The sequence below is a fragment of the Cherax quadricarinatus genome, chromosome 94 (genome assembly GCF_038502225.1).
Source record: "Cherax quadricarinatus isolate ZL_2023a chromosome 94, ASM3850222v1, whole genome shotgun sequence".
NCBI classification, from domain to species: Eukaryota; Metazoa; Arthropoda; class Malacostraca; order Decapoda; family Parastacidae; genus Cherax; species Cherax quadricarinatus.
In genome coordinates this window covers 14151885-14169026 of record NC_091385.1, presented here as the reverse complement: position 1 = coordinate 14169026, position 17142 = coordinate 14151885, and the positions used below count along the sequence as shown (strand labels likewise).

General features: G+C 39.0%; 1 pseudogene; it reads right to left on the bottom strand.

Moving 5' to 3' along the window:
• Nucleotides 1–959: 959 nt before the first annotated feature.
• The window catches only part of LOC128700887 (zinc finger protein 84-like), a 299564-nt pseudogene continuing 283381 nt past the window's right edge, over nt 960–17142 (bottom strand).

Below are 17142 nucleotides of genomic sequence, written 5' to 3'. Positions count from 1 at the left end.
AAATGACAGAATCTTTTCCCGATTGTAATGACACCAATAGAATGAAATTTGATGGAAAACTGACAGAATTACGCTCTCGCAAAGTTAGCGACCTTGGCGATATTTACGAATCGACGATTTCGCCCACTTTTAGCCCTATTTTCGGCTAATTCCATTGTTCCAGTCAACCAAACTCATGGCTATTTCTTTAGAATTCTATTTTTTCTATCGAGTACAAGAAACTGCCCATTTACCAATTCCAACTACCCAATAACGTGGTCAAATTTGCAATTTGACCAATTTCACGAACATTAAAAAATTATGACAATTTCAAAATAGAGTCCAGAATGAACAATGCAGACATTCCCGGCTCTAAAATAACATTTTCTTTGCTCATCAGTCATGTCTCCAGGACCCTCTGATATTACTCTTGCTTTCTATTTTGAATTTTTATTCAAACAAAAAATACAAGATTTACTGTTATGCAGACTACTGCAATATTGTAATAATTGTATAAATAATGTCAACCCATTCATGACTGCATATTAGAATGGCTACTTGGACATTTATTGGAAAATGACATCATTTGTTTACTTTTGAACATTGGCAAAAATCAAACATTTCCCCTACTTTGAGCTCCATTTCAAGGTTCTTTTTATAATTAAACCAATCAAAATCACCTCTATTTCTATAATATGTATTCCATTCTATCAAATGAGACCAAGAAAACAAGAATACAACCATAAATACTATACAAAAATAGACCACAAAGTCAGCATTTTAATTAAAAAAAAAGTCGGAGTTTTTTTTTTCTCATTATGCACTGCGTGGTGCAGGATTTTTTTATATGGTGCACACTGACCACAGACCCATTCTCTCACATGTGGGCCTACCAGCTTTCTCCTGCTTGATTTGAAGCCGCTAGAATTTAAGAGTATACATACATCAAAAACGGTGGCTCGTAAGGTGTATATATATACTTAATGTCTCACAAGATGAACTTTTACACTAAAACACCTGAAACCCTTAGCACATTGATATAGCTTATCTCCTGTATGTACTCGCATATGTCTCACAAGATTGCCTTTTCACTAAAACATTTCAGACAGTACATTGATATGGTTTATTTCCCATATGTACTCTCATATGTGTCACAAGACTGCTTTTTTCAATAAAACATTTCAGACACTGTGAACATTCATATGGTTTCTCTCCTGTATGTACTCTCATATGTCTCACCAATTTGCTTTTTTCAATAAAACATTTCAGACACTCTGAACATTAATATGTTTTCTCTCCTGTATGTACTCTCACATGTTTCACAAGATATCTTTTTTGACTGAAGCATTTCAGACACTCTGAACACTGATATGGTTTATCTCCTGTATGCACTCTCACATGTGCCACAAGACTTGTTTTTTGACTAAAACATTTCAGACACTCTGAACATTGATATGGTTGATCTCCTGTATGTACTCTCATATGTGTCACAAGTTTGCTTTTTTCAATAAAACATTTCTGACACTCTGAACATTCATATGGTTTCTCTCCTGTATGTACTCTCATATGTGTCACAAGACTTGTTTTTTGACTAAAACATTTCAGACACTCTGAACATTGATATGGTTTATCTCCTGTATGTACTCTCATATGTGTCACAAGTTCGCTTTTTTCAATAAAACATTTCAGACACTCTGAACATTGACATGGTTTCTCTCCTGTATGCACTCTTATGTGTGTCACAAGTCTGTTTTTTTGACTAAAACATTTCAGACACTCTGAACATTGATATGGTTTCTCTCCTGTATGTACTCTCATATGTGTCACAAGTCTGTTTTTTTGACTAAAACATTTCAGACACTCTGAACATTGATATGGTTTCTCTCCTGTATGTACTCTCATATGTGTCACAAGTCTGTTTTTTTCACTAAAACATTTCAGACACTCTGAACATTGATATGGTTTATGTTCTTTATGTTTTTCCATATTTTTTAAATGAAGGTATTTAATTTAAAATATTTTAGTCATACAACAGTGGTATAGTTAATTTTCCTTATGTACTCACATGTCTATTTCATGAATTTTTTTAATTATTTTGGACACTGAACACATAGTTTTCTTTATGAAAAAATCCTATGTTAAGTTTTATTCAGGCAAAACTTTTCCTACTTATGAGCGCTAATAAAGTTTATATTGTGTAAAAACACTATCATAATTTTTGTTTTATTTTAAAATATTAATATATGTACTAGAGCACTGCAGATATACTCAATGACATTTTTATTATTATTTCCTCTTGTGTTTAAACAAATTTTTCTGAAAATTTTTAATTACAAAATTACGAACTTGTTTTTTTTTCATTAAGCCTTTGAAGGTTCAGATTCCCAATTTGAAAATTCCCCACAAAGTCCAAGAATCTAAAAAAAAAAATGATTTTTTATTATGAAATGGTAGAGATTTTTTTTCTGAAGGTAATAAAACAAAAAGTATTAATTTGATCAAGAATTTATGAAGTTATGCTCCCATGAATGTTCCTGTATAAGCAATATTTATGCATTGGCAACTTTACCCACTCTGAGTCTTGTTTTTGACCAATTACATTGATCTGTTAGACCAAATTCTTATCTATTTTGCTAGTATGTGTTCCAATGCAGGCATTCCTGGTGCTAAACTAACATTTCCACTATTCATTAGTTACATTTCCAGGCTTTACAGATGAATTTGATTTTGATTTTTTATTCACAGATAATTTTTATTCACACACACACACACAAAAAATTACTGTTACACAATATTGTAATATTGTATAAATAATATCAGCACATTCAGGAATGCACATTCGACCCACCATCTGGCATATATTGGACACGTGATGTGATTTGTTTATCCTCTAACATTGGCAAAAATAGAATATTTTTGCTACTCTGAACTCAATTTCTGGCAATTTTCAGTACTAAAACCTAACAAAATAATTTCTGTAATACATCTTCAATTCTATCAAATGAGACCAAGAAAGAGTGAATGCTACCATAAAAACCATATGAAAATACACTGAAAATTTACAGTTTTAATCCAAAAATAGTCGTTTTTTTCTCATTATGCACTGTGTGCTGCAGGATTTGTTTTATATAGTTCACATTTACCATATTGATGCATTCTCTCATATTTAGGCCCAAATTTACCACTCACAGCTTATCTGAGTAAGCTGAGCTCATGATGTAGTACTACAACTTGGACCTTGACTTAAAAGTCATAGAACTACAAAATGGACTCTCAAAGAATTAATTGCCATTCATTTTTAGATAGAATTCCCAAAATGAAAAGGAAAATTGTTTAATTAGTAATGCTTAGCTAGTTAAAAATACACAAGAATAACAGATGTTGCCTTTCTTGAAGTACTGAAGATATAGCATCTTTCAAGACACAACCTGGTAGTCTTCTGCAATATCAGTTGTTGTTCAAGACACTTACACTGGTGCTTCTTAAAGTATTGATGATGTAGTGTCTGGCAAGACACAACCTGGTAGTCTTCTACAAAATACTTCTGCAATATCAGTTGTTGTTCAAGACACTTACACTGGTGCTTCTTAAAGTATTGATGATGTAGTGTCTGGCAAGAAACAACCTGGTAGTCTTCTGCAAAATACTTCTGCAATATCAGTTGTTGTTCAAGACACTTACACTGGTGCTTCTTAAAGTATTGATGATGTAGTGTCTGGCAAGACACAACCTGGTAGTCTTCTGCAAAATACTTCTGCAATATCAATTGTTGTTCAAGACACTTACACTGGTGCTTCTTGAAGTGTTGATGATGTAGTGTCTGGCAAGAAACAACCTGGTAGTCTTCTGCAAAATACTTCTGCAATATCAGTTGTTGTTCAAGACACTTACACTGGTGCTTCTTAAAGTATTGATGATGTAGTGTCTGGCAAGAAACAACCTGGTAGTCTTCTGCAAAATACTTCTGCAATAGAAACATAATTGAGTACAGTAAAATATTCCACAATTACCAACAAAACATACTGAACTAAAATAATTTTTGATCTATTGTCACATGTTTCACTAAATAAAATTGTCCCTTTTAAATGTTTATCTGTAAAGATCTTCAAGATAAATCACAAATTGTGTATGGATAGACCACAGGCATCAGTAGGTGGTGGTGATAGTGGCGGATGTGGTGCCACGGCCACGCAGTATGATGCAACAGCCCAGGTTGGGACCCATACGGCTGAATCATCAGATCCAGGACAAAGTGGAGCATCATCCACCCCTCACACCACAACCAAAACTACAACCACAACCAGCTTATGGTGTGCTGTATCCACCAGCAAACTGCATCTGGGATTGTCAGCACAATCCCAATTTTGTTCCCAATCCCCATCAGTTTGATGACACTTAAAGTGCAATCCTGCCAGTTTGTTCCCTTGGAAACACTGAAAATGAATTAGAATTCTTTGAACTATTATTTGACTAGCCCTTGATGAAAAATATTGTCAGGGAAAGTATTTTGATATTTTGATTACACCATGACAAATAGAATCACATCACCACAGTCAAGACTACACCGATAGAAAAAGACAACTGTTTACCTGGAGTTTACCTGGAGAGAGTTCCGGGGATCAACGCCCCAGCGGCCCGGTCTGTGACCAGGCCTCCTGGTGGATCAGAGCCTGATCAACCAGGCTGTTACTGCTGGCTGCATGCAAACCAACGTACGAGCCACAGCCCGGCTGATCAGGAACCAACTTTAGGTGCTTGTCCAGTGCCAGCTTGAAGACTGCCAGGGAGGCAGTTGAACAGTCTCGGGCCCCTGACACTTATTGTATGGTATCTTAACGTGCTAGTGACACCCCTGCTTTTCATTGGGGGGATGTTGCATCGTCTGCCAAGTCTTTTGCTTTCGTAGTGAGTGATTTTCATGTGCAAGTTCGGTACTAGTCCCTCTAGGATTTTCCAGGTGTATATAATCATGTATCTCTCCCGCCTGCATTCCAGCGAATACAGGTTCAGGAACCTCAAGCACTCCCAGTAATTGAGGTGTTTTATCTCCGTTATGCTCGCCGAGAATGTTCTCTGTACAGGTCTCCCTCAACATTCGTGAGGGTTAGGGGATCAAGAGCCTCGTGAATGTTGAAAAACCGTGAATGTTTGGTGCCCCAATATATTGTAGGGAAATATAATACAATACTGCTTCCTTAACTTGTTGAACCATGAACAATCATAAAATACATGAAAACGTTGTAAATTGTACTAAATACATACGTTATGCCTTAATAACATGTATGTTATTAAATACCACTGCCTCAACCACTGCCAGTTCCTACTACCCTCCCTCCGACCCCCCAAAATGTAGACAGCCTGTACTGTCAGAGCACACAGCCTAGCCGTTTGCTCTGACTAGTTCATATTTCGCGGCATTTTAGACAGCCTGTACTGTCAGAGCACACAGCCTAGCCGTTTGCTCTGACTAGTTCATATTTCGCGGCATTTTAGGTGCTGCCCTCTAGGCTTACCCACGTCAGTGGGAGGCTGAGCTCACCCTCTCTCACTCCTAGGCCGACCGACTTGACAGACAGAAGTGCTCCCCCTCCACGGACTGGCTTACTTCTCCAGGTTCTCAATCGTGCATGTTCTGCAGTTGCACTAGATGGTGAGTCGATGGGTTTGACCCCACTGATCTCTCACCGTATTCCACTTGACAAAGGTACTAAACCCATTTATGTACCTGCGTATCGCCTGCCACATGCGCAAAGAGTCTTCGCCGAAGAACTCATTACACGGATGCTCCGTGATGGAGTTATTGAGGAGTCCACTTCCCCGTGGAATGCTCCCCTTATTCTGGTTCCCAAGAAAGACGGAACCTGGCGCCCTGTTATCGATTACAGGAAACTGAATGCATGTACCATCCCAGACCGCTTCCCGTTGCCAGTTCTGAACGACCTGTTGCAGAACATCGGCGATAATAAGGTCTTTTCAACTCTTGATCTTCTTCAAGGGTTCTGGCAGATCCCCCTCGATGATGAGAGCAGAGAGTTGACAGCTTTCTCTACTCCAACTGGTCATTACCAGTTCAGGAGGATGCCTTTCGGCTTGCGCGGAAGCCCAATCACATTTAGTCGTTTGATGACGACAATTTTCCGTACCCTCCTAGGTGGCACGCTCATGGTCTACCTGGATGATCTCATAGTCATGTCGCAAGATGTCCCGTCACATCTTGAGAAACTTGACAGGGTATTGGACAGGCTAGCTCAGGCAAATCTTAAGGTAAAGCTCTCCAAATGTCATTTCCTCCGGAAGGAAATAAAATTTCTGGGTCACGTAGTGACTCAGAATGGCATAAAGACGGACGAGTCTAAAATCTCGGCCGTGCAGAAATTCCCCAGACCCATGACGGCGGATGCAGTCCGGTCCTTCATAGGCCTGGCGGGTTTCTACCGCACCTTTATCGCAGGTTTCTCCACCATTGCTGCACCCCTGACACGCTTACTCAAGAAGGATGCCCCTTTTGAGTGGACGTGTGATCAGGAACGAGCTTTTGTCATTCTTAAGAACAAGTTAACATCAGCCCCAACCCTTAGATTCCCTGATTTCACCAAGGCATTTACCTTGACGACTGATGCCAGCAAAGTTGGCATCGGTGCAGTCTTGTCACAGGAATCTAATGGTAAGCAACAGCCTATTGCCTATGCTAGCCGTGTCCTTACTAAAGCGGAAGTCAATTATTCAGTGACAGAGCTAGAAGCTTTAGCCATTGTATGGGCCCTGAGTCATTTTCGGGATATCATCTATCATTATCCTATCAAGATTTACACAGATCATTTACCCTTATTGGCCCTTTTTGCGAATAAGAACCTCTCGGGAAAGCATGCTCGGTGGTCGCTCACGTTCAATGACTACAACCCTGAAATTTGCTATGTCCCAGGTAAGCAAAATGTTGTAGCTGATGCCCTGTCGAGGCATATAGCATTCGTGAGTGTCGGCAATTCGTTCTCTGTTGAGGATCTCGAGAGAGCCCAACGACAGGACCCTGTGTGGTCTCCAGTCCTTCGTTTCCTGACCAAGGAGGACGTTGACTTACAGGTCAAGTCTCCCGTTCCACTGAAGGATTTGGTGGTCAACCAAGGAGTACTGTGCCGTGTTGCACAGCTGGTGGACCCCGGCAGAACCATATACCAACTGGTGATACCAGAGTCCATGATACCAGCTACTCTTAGGTTGATCCACAATGTCCCAGGTGTAGCGCACCCCGGGAAGGACCGCAGTATCAAACAGGCACGAATGAAATATTTCTGGCCTAAGATGGCAGCGGACATTGCCAAGCATGTACACCAGTGTGTTGTTTGCCTACAGCACAAGGGTACCATTACAGGTCCTAACCCCATTCTAAAGTATCCCATTACAAAGGAGCCCTGGGAGAGAACTTCTGTCGACCTGTTGACGAACTTCTCGACCTCGGAGAAGGGAAATAAGCACCTGCTTGTAATGGTAGATAACTTGACACGGTACAGTGAATTAGTACCCATTCCTGATAAAACCACCGAAACGGTCGCTAGTGCTTTCCGTGAGCATGTTGTTCTTCGTCATACTTGCCCACGTGTCCTTCTGTCAGACAATGGGTCTGAGTTTATAAATGGCATAATGCAGGATCTTTGCTCCAGATTCAACATTCATCAAGCGCCAGTAGCTCCACGCCACCCTGCGAGTAATGGTCTTGCTGAACGTACAAATCGCAAAGTCCTGGAGGTGCTCAGAGTAACCGTTAACCCAAGTTGTACTACATGGGATGAGGCTATCCCAGATGTTCAGTGTACATTAAATTCCTCCCTCAACAGCTCGATCGGTGAGACACCTCATTTTGCTTTGTATGGCTATGACAAGCGCTTACCATATGAAATTCTGTTTGCTCCACCTAGACCTACTTACGATACTGATAACCCCAGTGTAGTAAAGATGAGGACAACGCAGCTTGTCTTCCAGCGGGTACGAGAGAACCTTATGAAAGCTACTGATAGGTTCACGTCTGAGCGCAATGCCCGCGCCAAGGAAAGCAAAGTGGAACCAGGTTGCAAAGTTATGTTGCTCAACCCAGCGCAGACCCCAGGTATGCACAAACTTGTCCCAAAATTCGTGGGTCCTTACCGTGTCCTACGACAGCTCCGTGGCAATAAGTTCGAGGTGAGGGAGATTGCTACGGGAACCATTAAGGAAGCCCACCTTGATCACATGAAGTATGTGGACCATGTGCAGGCTGAAGCAGAGCTGGAGTTGCGTGCGTCGCAATGCCACAATCAGACCAATGCTAGGGACAACCCGTCTATCCCTTCTCCCACCACTACTGTTACGGAAGACGGCCCAGTAAGGCTCCATACCTATGGCCTGTGACCCAGGACAACAGTACATTTCTGTGACATTGACGTACCTACTGACTTGTCTGACTCCTACGCTAGTTATGCTAATTGTTTGCTTGCAGAAATGGGTATAAATGCTCACACATTGTATAGCTAGTCGCTTATGGAGTCAGGGTGGACAACATCATGTAATTATGTAAATACTTTTAGAAGGGTACCCAGAGCGTAATGAATTCCATGGATATAGTATTATTGTAGTTATGTGCACCCAGTGTTTTTATACAAAAAAAAAAAAAAGCCGTATTACGGTCAGGGCAGTGCTGCCCTCTGAGTTACATGTCACACCTTAGGAAATGCTACTGTCAGTCATTGTTTGCAGATGTGAGGGTGCAACAACGTTAGTAGACGAGTGGTCAACTGATGTTCAGCCCTGCGGACAACCTGTATATAGAAGATTTTAGTTCCAGTGCTGACGTCTCCGGGCTCTCTACTCGATGAAACAGCGCGGGCAAACCAGTTTTCTCTTCCCCTGGATGGGAGAGTTTTTTTTTTGCCTGTTGCATTTTTTTGTCCATTTTTGATTTACTAGTGAGCGAAAGCCAGTCCCTCTCTGGGGTAGCTAGTGTAATTCCTTTATACCTATGGGCCCACCAGTATTGTCGCGTCGGGACGACGCGAGGTGCGTGGCCGAGCAAATGTAGACAGCCTGTACTGTCAGAGCACACAGCCTAGCCGTCTGCTCTGACTAGTTCATATTTCGCGGCATTCAGGTGCTGCCCTCTGTAGGCTTACCTAGGTCAGTGGGAGGCACAGCCCACCCTCTCTCACTCCTAGGCCGACCCTCTTGATAGACACAAGTACTCCCAGCTCTCTCTCGTGGGCATGGCCCTCCCGGGCCATGGGCACAACACAAGCCTGTGTACCCACAACGACTTAACAATAAACAAAGAAGCCTCTGAAGACGTATCATTCACAACCCGCTACAGCTTACCAAAATAACCTCGTTATATTAAACACCACTGCCTCAACCACTGTCAGTTCCTACTACCCTCCCTCCGACCCCCACAACTGGCAGCCAGCCCTCCCACCACTGTGTGGTGAGTGTTTTGTTTGTTCATTATTTGCTATTAAACTACAGTATAAATAATGTAAACCGATCCATGACTGCATATTAGAATGGCTATTCGGACAGGTATTGGACGGTGACATCATGTGTTTACTCTTGAACACAGGAAAGAATTAAACATTTCTGCTACTGCTAATAATAATAATAATAATAATAATAATAATATAATAATAATAATAATAATAATAATAATAATAATAATAATAATAAATACGATAGAACTGAAGAAGGAAATTGTACAAAAATACGAGGGTTGAAGCAGAGGAAGTGGTTGACACATCGTCAGTTTGGCTTGGTTATGCTGGAGTGAGTATTAGTCTCCATGCTCTTCCAAACATTTCACAATAATTCATTGTATTTGGTGCTTGTAGATTGAGTGTGACTGGAGTGGTTGAGGCAGTGGTAGAGGCAGTGATAGAGGCAGTTATAGAGGCAGTGGTAGAGGCAGTGATAGAGGCAGTTATAGAGGCAGTGGTAGAGGCAGTGATAGAGGCAGTGACAGTGGTACCTCAGCACACAAACAGCTCCGAACTTGAACAATTACGTCAGTGCATATTTGTAGGTGCTTTTGTAAGTATACATTTTGGGGCCTGAAACGGATTAATCTCAGGGTTTTAAATTGTTCCAAGTAGACAGAAGTATCGAGAAAGGGGGTGGGGTGGCACTGTATGTCCGAGATTGCTTGAAGTGTTGCATAAAAACGGGTATAAAATCTGAAATAACACATACAGAGTCTCTTTGGATAGAATTTTCATAAGGGCATGAAAATTTATTTTAAGTGTGATATACTGTCCCCCAAACTTAGATAGGGACAAAGGGAGACTACTATGGGTGAAACTTGTTAAGGCCACAAAGCAAAATAATGTAGTAATTCCAGGGAACTTCAACTTTAGTTAGATTGATTGGAATTTCGTGACTGGGAAGTTAGAATCTAATGATTTCTTAGAAGTAGTTCAGGATTGTTTTTTGAAGCAGCTTGTGACAGAACCTACAAGGAGAAATAACCTGCTTGATTTGGTTATGGTAAACAAGGAAACCCTTGTTAATAATTTAGAAATTACAGAGGAACTCGGCACAAGCGATCATAAATAAATTACCTATAGCACTAAATGAAAGTAGGATAGTAGGGATAACTCAGTAATGGTCCCAGATTTTTGCTTAGCAGATTACAATGGGCTTAGAGAACACTTGTCATCTGTGGACTGGGGTAACGAAGAGAGCTATCAATATGACAGTTTTCTGAACACTATACATGCTGTCCAAAGAACATTTATCCCGTATAAAGAAATTACATCGAATAGAAATGACCCAAAATGGATGAATAATAGGCTAAAATATCTTTTAGGGAAAAATAAAGGAATTTACAGGTTTATCAAAAGAAGTGAGGTTCTTCTTATGAATCAGTATATTTATATTAAGAGGGATGCTAAAAAGAGGATAAGAAAAGCTAAATGGGACTATGAAATTAAAGTTGCTAGGGATCTGAAATCATCAGTAAAATATCTGGGAATCCCCTTTGACCCATGCATGTCAGGAGAATTGATAGGGAACAGTGTAGTAAAGAAAGCGAATGCCAGACTGAAGTTCCTGTATAGACAAGCACAGTGTCTACCTACTGAGGCTCGCAGGACCCTATGTCTAGCCCTTATACAATGCCATATGGATTACGCTTGCTCTTCATGGTACTCTGCCTTGACAAAAATTTAACCCTTTCAGGGTCCGTCCCGTAGATCTACGGCTTTACGTTCAGGGTCCAAACCGTAGATCTACGCCATGAGCTCAGCTCACTCTGATAAACTGTGAGTGGTACATTTGGGCCTAGATATGAGAGAATACATCTATGTGGTATGTGTGCACCACATAAAACAGATCCTGCAGCACACTGTGTATAATGAGAGAAAAAAAATGAAATCATGATTTTTCGATTAAAACAGCAACTTTGCAGTGTTTTTTCGTATGTTTTTTATAGTTGTATTTGCGATTTCTTGGTCTCATTTGATAGAATGGAAGACATATTACAGAAATAGAGATGATTTTGATTGGTTTTAGCACTGGAAATGGCTTGAAACTGAGCTCAAAGTAGCGGAAATGTTAAATTTTTGCCGATATTCAAGAGTAAACAAACGACCTCACACGTCTAATACACGTCAGCTGGTGGGTCTAATATACATTCACAAATATGGTGATGATATTTATACAATTATTACAGTATTGCATAACAGTAAATCTTCTATTTTTTGGTGTGAATAAAAATTCATTATGTGAATAAAAAATCAAAATGGAATTTATTTGTAAAGCCTCAAAACATAACTAATGAACAGAGGAAATGTTAGTTTAGTGCCAGGAATACCTACATTGTTTATTCTGGACCCTATTTTGAAATTGGAATATTTTGAACTTTGTGTTAAATTGGCCAAATTAACAATTTCCGATCACTTTATTTTGTAGTTGAAACAGTTGACTTGGCGATTTCTTGTGCTCAATCGATAGAATAGAAGTAATACTAGTGAAATAGCTAAGAATTTGGTTGATTGGAATAATGTAATTGGCCTAAAATGGGAGTCAAAGTCGGCAAAATCGCCGATTCGTAAATATCGCTGACACATCAAAATTCGCGAGAGCATAATTTCGTCAATTTTCCACCAAATTTCGTACTTTTTGTTTTATTACCTTCACAAAAAGATTCTCTACGATTTCATAAGAAAAAATAACAAATTTTTTTTTTTTTTAAAATTCTTGGACACTGGTGCGTGACTCCAGATTTGGGCCTTGGACCCTGAAAGGGTTAAATGATGAAAATTGCATTTTTTATATGCAAATGATTTCATTTCCTACTACCATAAATTGTTAGTATAATAAGACACTGATGGATTTTAAAACCTAGTAAGTACCATATATGCATTAGGATTCTTTTTAAGCAATTCGTTACAAATTTGGATTCTGCTGATTTTATTTAAATTTTATGCCAAAACTCACAATTTGGCTTTTTTTTTCTTTTCAAAACACTGTACTCTGGTTTGTTTTATTCTCTGTAGCATACCATTCATGTTATTTCAATTATTTTTTTAAAGTTAAAAAATTTCAAGTTCTAACACTTTAACCCTTTCAGGGTCCAAGGCCAAATCTGGAGTGGTGCACCAGTGTCCAAGAATTTTCAAAAAAAAAAAAAAATTTGTTATTTTTTCTTATGAAATGGTAGAGAATATTTTTGTGAACGTAATAAAACAAAAAGTACGAAATTTGATGGAAAATTGACGAAATTATGCTCTCGCGAATTTTGATGTGTCAGCGATATTTACGAATCGGCGATTTTGCCGACTTTGACTCCCATTTTAGGCCAATTACATTATTCCAGTCGACCAAATTCTTAGCTATTTCACTAGTATTACTTCTATTCTATCGATTGAGCACAAGAAATCGCCAAGTCAACTGTTTCAACTACAAAATAAAGTGATCGGAAATTGGTAATTTGGCCAATTTAACACAAAGTTCAAAATATTCCAATTTCAAAATAGGGTCCAGAATAAACAATGTAGGCATTCCTGGCACTAAACTAACATTTCCTCTGTTCATTAGTTATGTTTTGAGGCTTTACAAATAAATTCCATTTTGATTTTTTATTCACATAATGAATTTTTATTCACACCAAAAAATAGAAGATTTACTGTTATGCAATACTGTAATAATTGTATAAATATCATCACCACATTTGTGAATGTATATTAGACCCACCAGCTGACGTGTATTAGACGTGTGAGGTCGTTTGTTTACTCTTGAATATCGGCAAAAATTTAACATTTCCGCTACTTTGAGCTCAGTTTCAAGCCATTTCCAGTGCTAAAACCAATCAAAATCATCTCTATTTCTGTAATATGTCTTCCATTCTATCAAATGAGACCAAGAAATCGCAAATACAACTATAAAAAACATACGAAAAAACACTGCAAAGTTGCTGTTTTAATCGAAAAATCATGATTTCAGTTTTTTTTCTCTCATTATACACAGTGTGCTGCAGGATCTGTTTTATGTGGTGCACACATACCACATAGATGTATTCTCTCATATCTAGGCCCAAATGTACCACTCACAGTTTATCAGAGTGAGCTGAGCTCATGGCGTAGATCTACGGTTTGGACCCTGAACGTAAAGCCGTAGATCTACGGGACGGACCCTGAAAGGGTTAAATTGCCTGTAACTAGTGGTGATGTGAGTGAATTTAAGCCCAGCAAAGGCTGGTTTGAGAGATTTAAGAAGCGTACTGGCATACACAGTGTGGTAAGGCATTGTGAGGCTGCCAGTTCGGACCACAAGGCGGTTGAAAAATATGTGCATGAATTCAAGGAGTACATAAACAGTGAAGGACTGAAACCTGAACAAGTGTTCAATTGTGATGAAACAGGCCTCTTTTGGAAGAAAATGCCAAAGAGGACCTACATTACTGGCATTAAGAAACAGAGAAGAGAAGTAACCCCAGAAAAGCAATTGGTACCTGAGGTGTTGATGGAAGGGAATTCCCCTTCCAAACAGGAAATCATCCAATCTGTCTCCTTCTCCAGTCTTCCATACACAAAGAAGAATCGCCAATAAAGGTAAGTGTTATTCTGTTAATGTTTAATTCATCATGTGCCACTGTATTGTTTATGTACTACATCTATATTTCATGTAAAAAAAATTTTTGTTTTAATACTTCTGGGTGTCAGGAACGGATTAATTGAATTTACATTATTTCTTATGGGGAAAATTGATTCGTAAATCGTCCATTTCGATAATAGTCCCACTTCCAGGAACGGATTATGGATGATTATTGAGGGACCACTGTATCTTGCTGTCAATTTTGTCAAGGTTGGGAACCAAAGCAATCACAGTACTAGGGGGAGATAGCACAACTTTGTAGTACCCACAGTCATTGGCCAGGCGTCAAACAACTTTTATTGTACAGCAATAAAGGAATGGAACAGACTACCTGCACATGTCAAAGCCAGTCATAGCATGAACCAGTTCAAGAAGAGTGCCAAAAGGTGTCTGATGAATGTAGCTACAGAAAGGGAGGGGAATGATTTTCTATTTTTTAGCTAACATACGTGTAAATTTTACCTTAAACTTATTAACCCTTTGAGGGTTTTCGTCGTACTAGTACGTTTTACGCGTAGGGGTTTTTGACGTACTAGTACTCATAAATTCTAGCGGCCTCAAATCTAGTGGGAGAAAGCTGGTAGGCCTTCATATGAAAGAATGGGTCTATGTGGTCAGTGTGCACAGTCTAAAAAAAATCCTGCAGCACACAGTGCATAATGAGAAAAAAAAAAACTTTGACCATTTTTTTTTAATAAATCAGCGACTTTGCAGTGTATTTTCGTATGGTATTTATTGTTGTATTCTAGTTTTCTTGGTCTCATTTTATAGAATGGAAGACATATTACAGAAATTGAGATGATTTTGACTGGTTTTACAAAGAAAGGTGCCTTGAAATTGAGCTCAAAGTAGCAGAAATGTTCGATTTTTACCAAACTTCAAAAGTAAACAAATCGTGCCAAGCGTGCAATACACGTCAACTGGTGAGTCTAATATTCTTTCACAAGTGCACCAATAATATTTATACCATTTTTTACACTAATGCAGTAGTCTGCATAACAGTAAATCTTATATTTTTTGTGAAAATAAAAATTCAAAGTGGAAAGCAAAAGAATATAAGAGGGGCCTTGAGACATGACTAATGACTAGAGGAAATGTCATTTTAGTGCCAGGAATGTCTTTCTTGTTTATTCTGGACCCTATTCCGAAATTGGCATCTTTTGAAATTTGTGTGAAATTGGCAAAATTGCTAAATTCTGACCACTGTACTGGATAGTTGAATTTCATAAATGAGTGGTTTCTTGCATCCATTCGATAGAAAAAATGGAGTTCTAGCGAAATATTCATGTTTTTTGTCGACTAGTACAGTGAAATTGGCCGAAAATGGGGCTCAAAGTGGGCAAAATCGCCGATGCGTAAACATCGCCGAGACCGCTAACTTTGCGAGAGCATAATTCCGTAAGTTTTCTATCAAATTTCAAACTTTTGGTGTCTTTATGATCGGGAAAAGATTCTCTATCTTTTCATAAGAGAAAATAATTTTTTTTTTTTTTTAAATTTGGCCGACCCTGAGAACGAGTTTCGGAGAGGGCCTGTCGACCCTCAAAGGGTTAAGGATTTTTCTTATGAAAAAATAGAGTATTTTTTTCTAAACATTATAGGCTAAACAAAAAAATTTTAACGTCAATACTTACCGAGATATGGAGGTGTGAAATTTGCCAAAATTGAACAACATATGGTAACATCGCCGACTGCCGTCACCCGGTATTTTTCTATTTACTTTTTTATGTACTATTTTCAATTATTTTTCAATTTTTCTTTTTCTGAGTAACTTTTATGGCCTCTGAGGCCAACATGATCAGTATTTTGTAAGTTATTTCTTTTTCAATACTACACAATAAGGGCGTAAACACTGTTGTCATTATTTTGTTTACAGAAAATATTTACACAAACAAACAATATGAAATGTTGTTTATTACTATTTTTCTATATTTTATATACACATATACAGTCACAGGGAATGTTTCTAGAAGTTCTGCAGCCTGTGGAACTCTTTGAAACATGGTGTCATGCACAGTGGAGTTTTGCACTCCTCACACATAAAACGAGTGTCTCTGCGTTGTTGTGGGCGTTTTTTTGTATGTGAACAGACGTAACACCTCTTCTGAGCCTTTTTCTTCAAAGCAGTAGCAGGCAGTTTTACCAGGAAGTGATCACCATGCTTCAGACGAGCAGGTAGTTGTTGATAATTTGGTGGGCGGTCAATTGCAGGTGCATTTCCTTGGTACTTGAATACTATTTGTCTGATGACAGACAAACAGAATTCGCCGTACTGTGGTTTGTTTCTGGTGCTCATCTTATACATATTATAAGCATTGAGCATGGAAATGTCCAGAAGATGGAAAAACAGTTTGATGTACCACTTATAACTCTTGCGAACACAATCAGCAAACCCAATCTGCATGTCACATTTGTCCACTGAACGCATGTTGAAGGTGTAATCAATCACAGCTGCAGGTTTTAGAATGGGTTCATTTCTCTCTCTATGCTGCCTGCCACTGTCTGCCATTTCATTAGGGTGAATTGATGACAACAGTGTGACATCTCGTTTGTCATGCCACCAAAATGCCATGATGTCATTGGCAGCAAACGCCTGCACCTCACCTCTGCGAGTGCCAGCATCAAACCTGGGCATATGTTTTCGATTTGCACGCACTGTGCCACACACATCTGTCATGTTCACTCACAAAAAATCACTGAGTGAGGGGCTTGTGTACCAGTTATCTGTATATAATATATGCCCCTTACCAAGGTATGGTTCTATCATTGTTCGAACCACATCACCTGAGATGCCCAATAACTTCCTGGTATTTTGCAATGTATAACTTCCAGTGTACACAATAATATCCAATACCAGACCACTGTAACAATCACAAAGCACAAACAACTTTATACCAAAGCGTTTCCTCTTGCTTGGTATGTACTGCTTGAAAGAGAGTCTTCCTTTGAACAGAATCAAAGACTCGTCAATTACAAGCTTCCTGAAGGGATAAAAATGAGTACTGAATTTCTGTTTCAGATACACAAACACATTCCTAATCTTATATAACCTGTCAG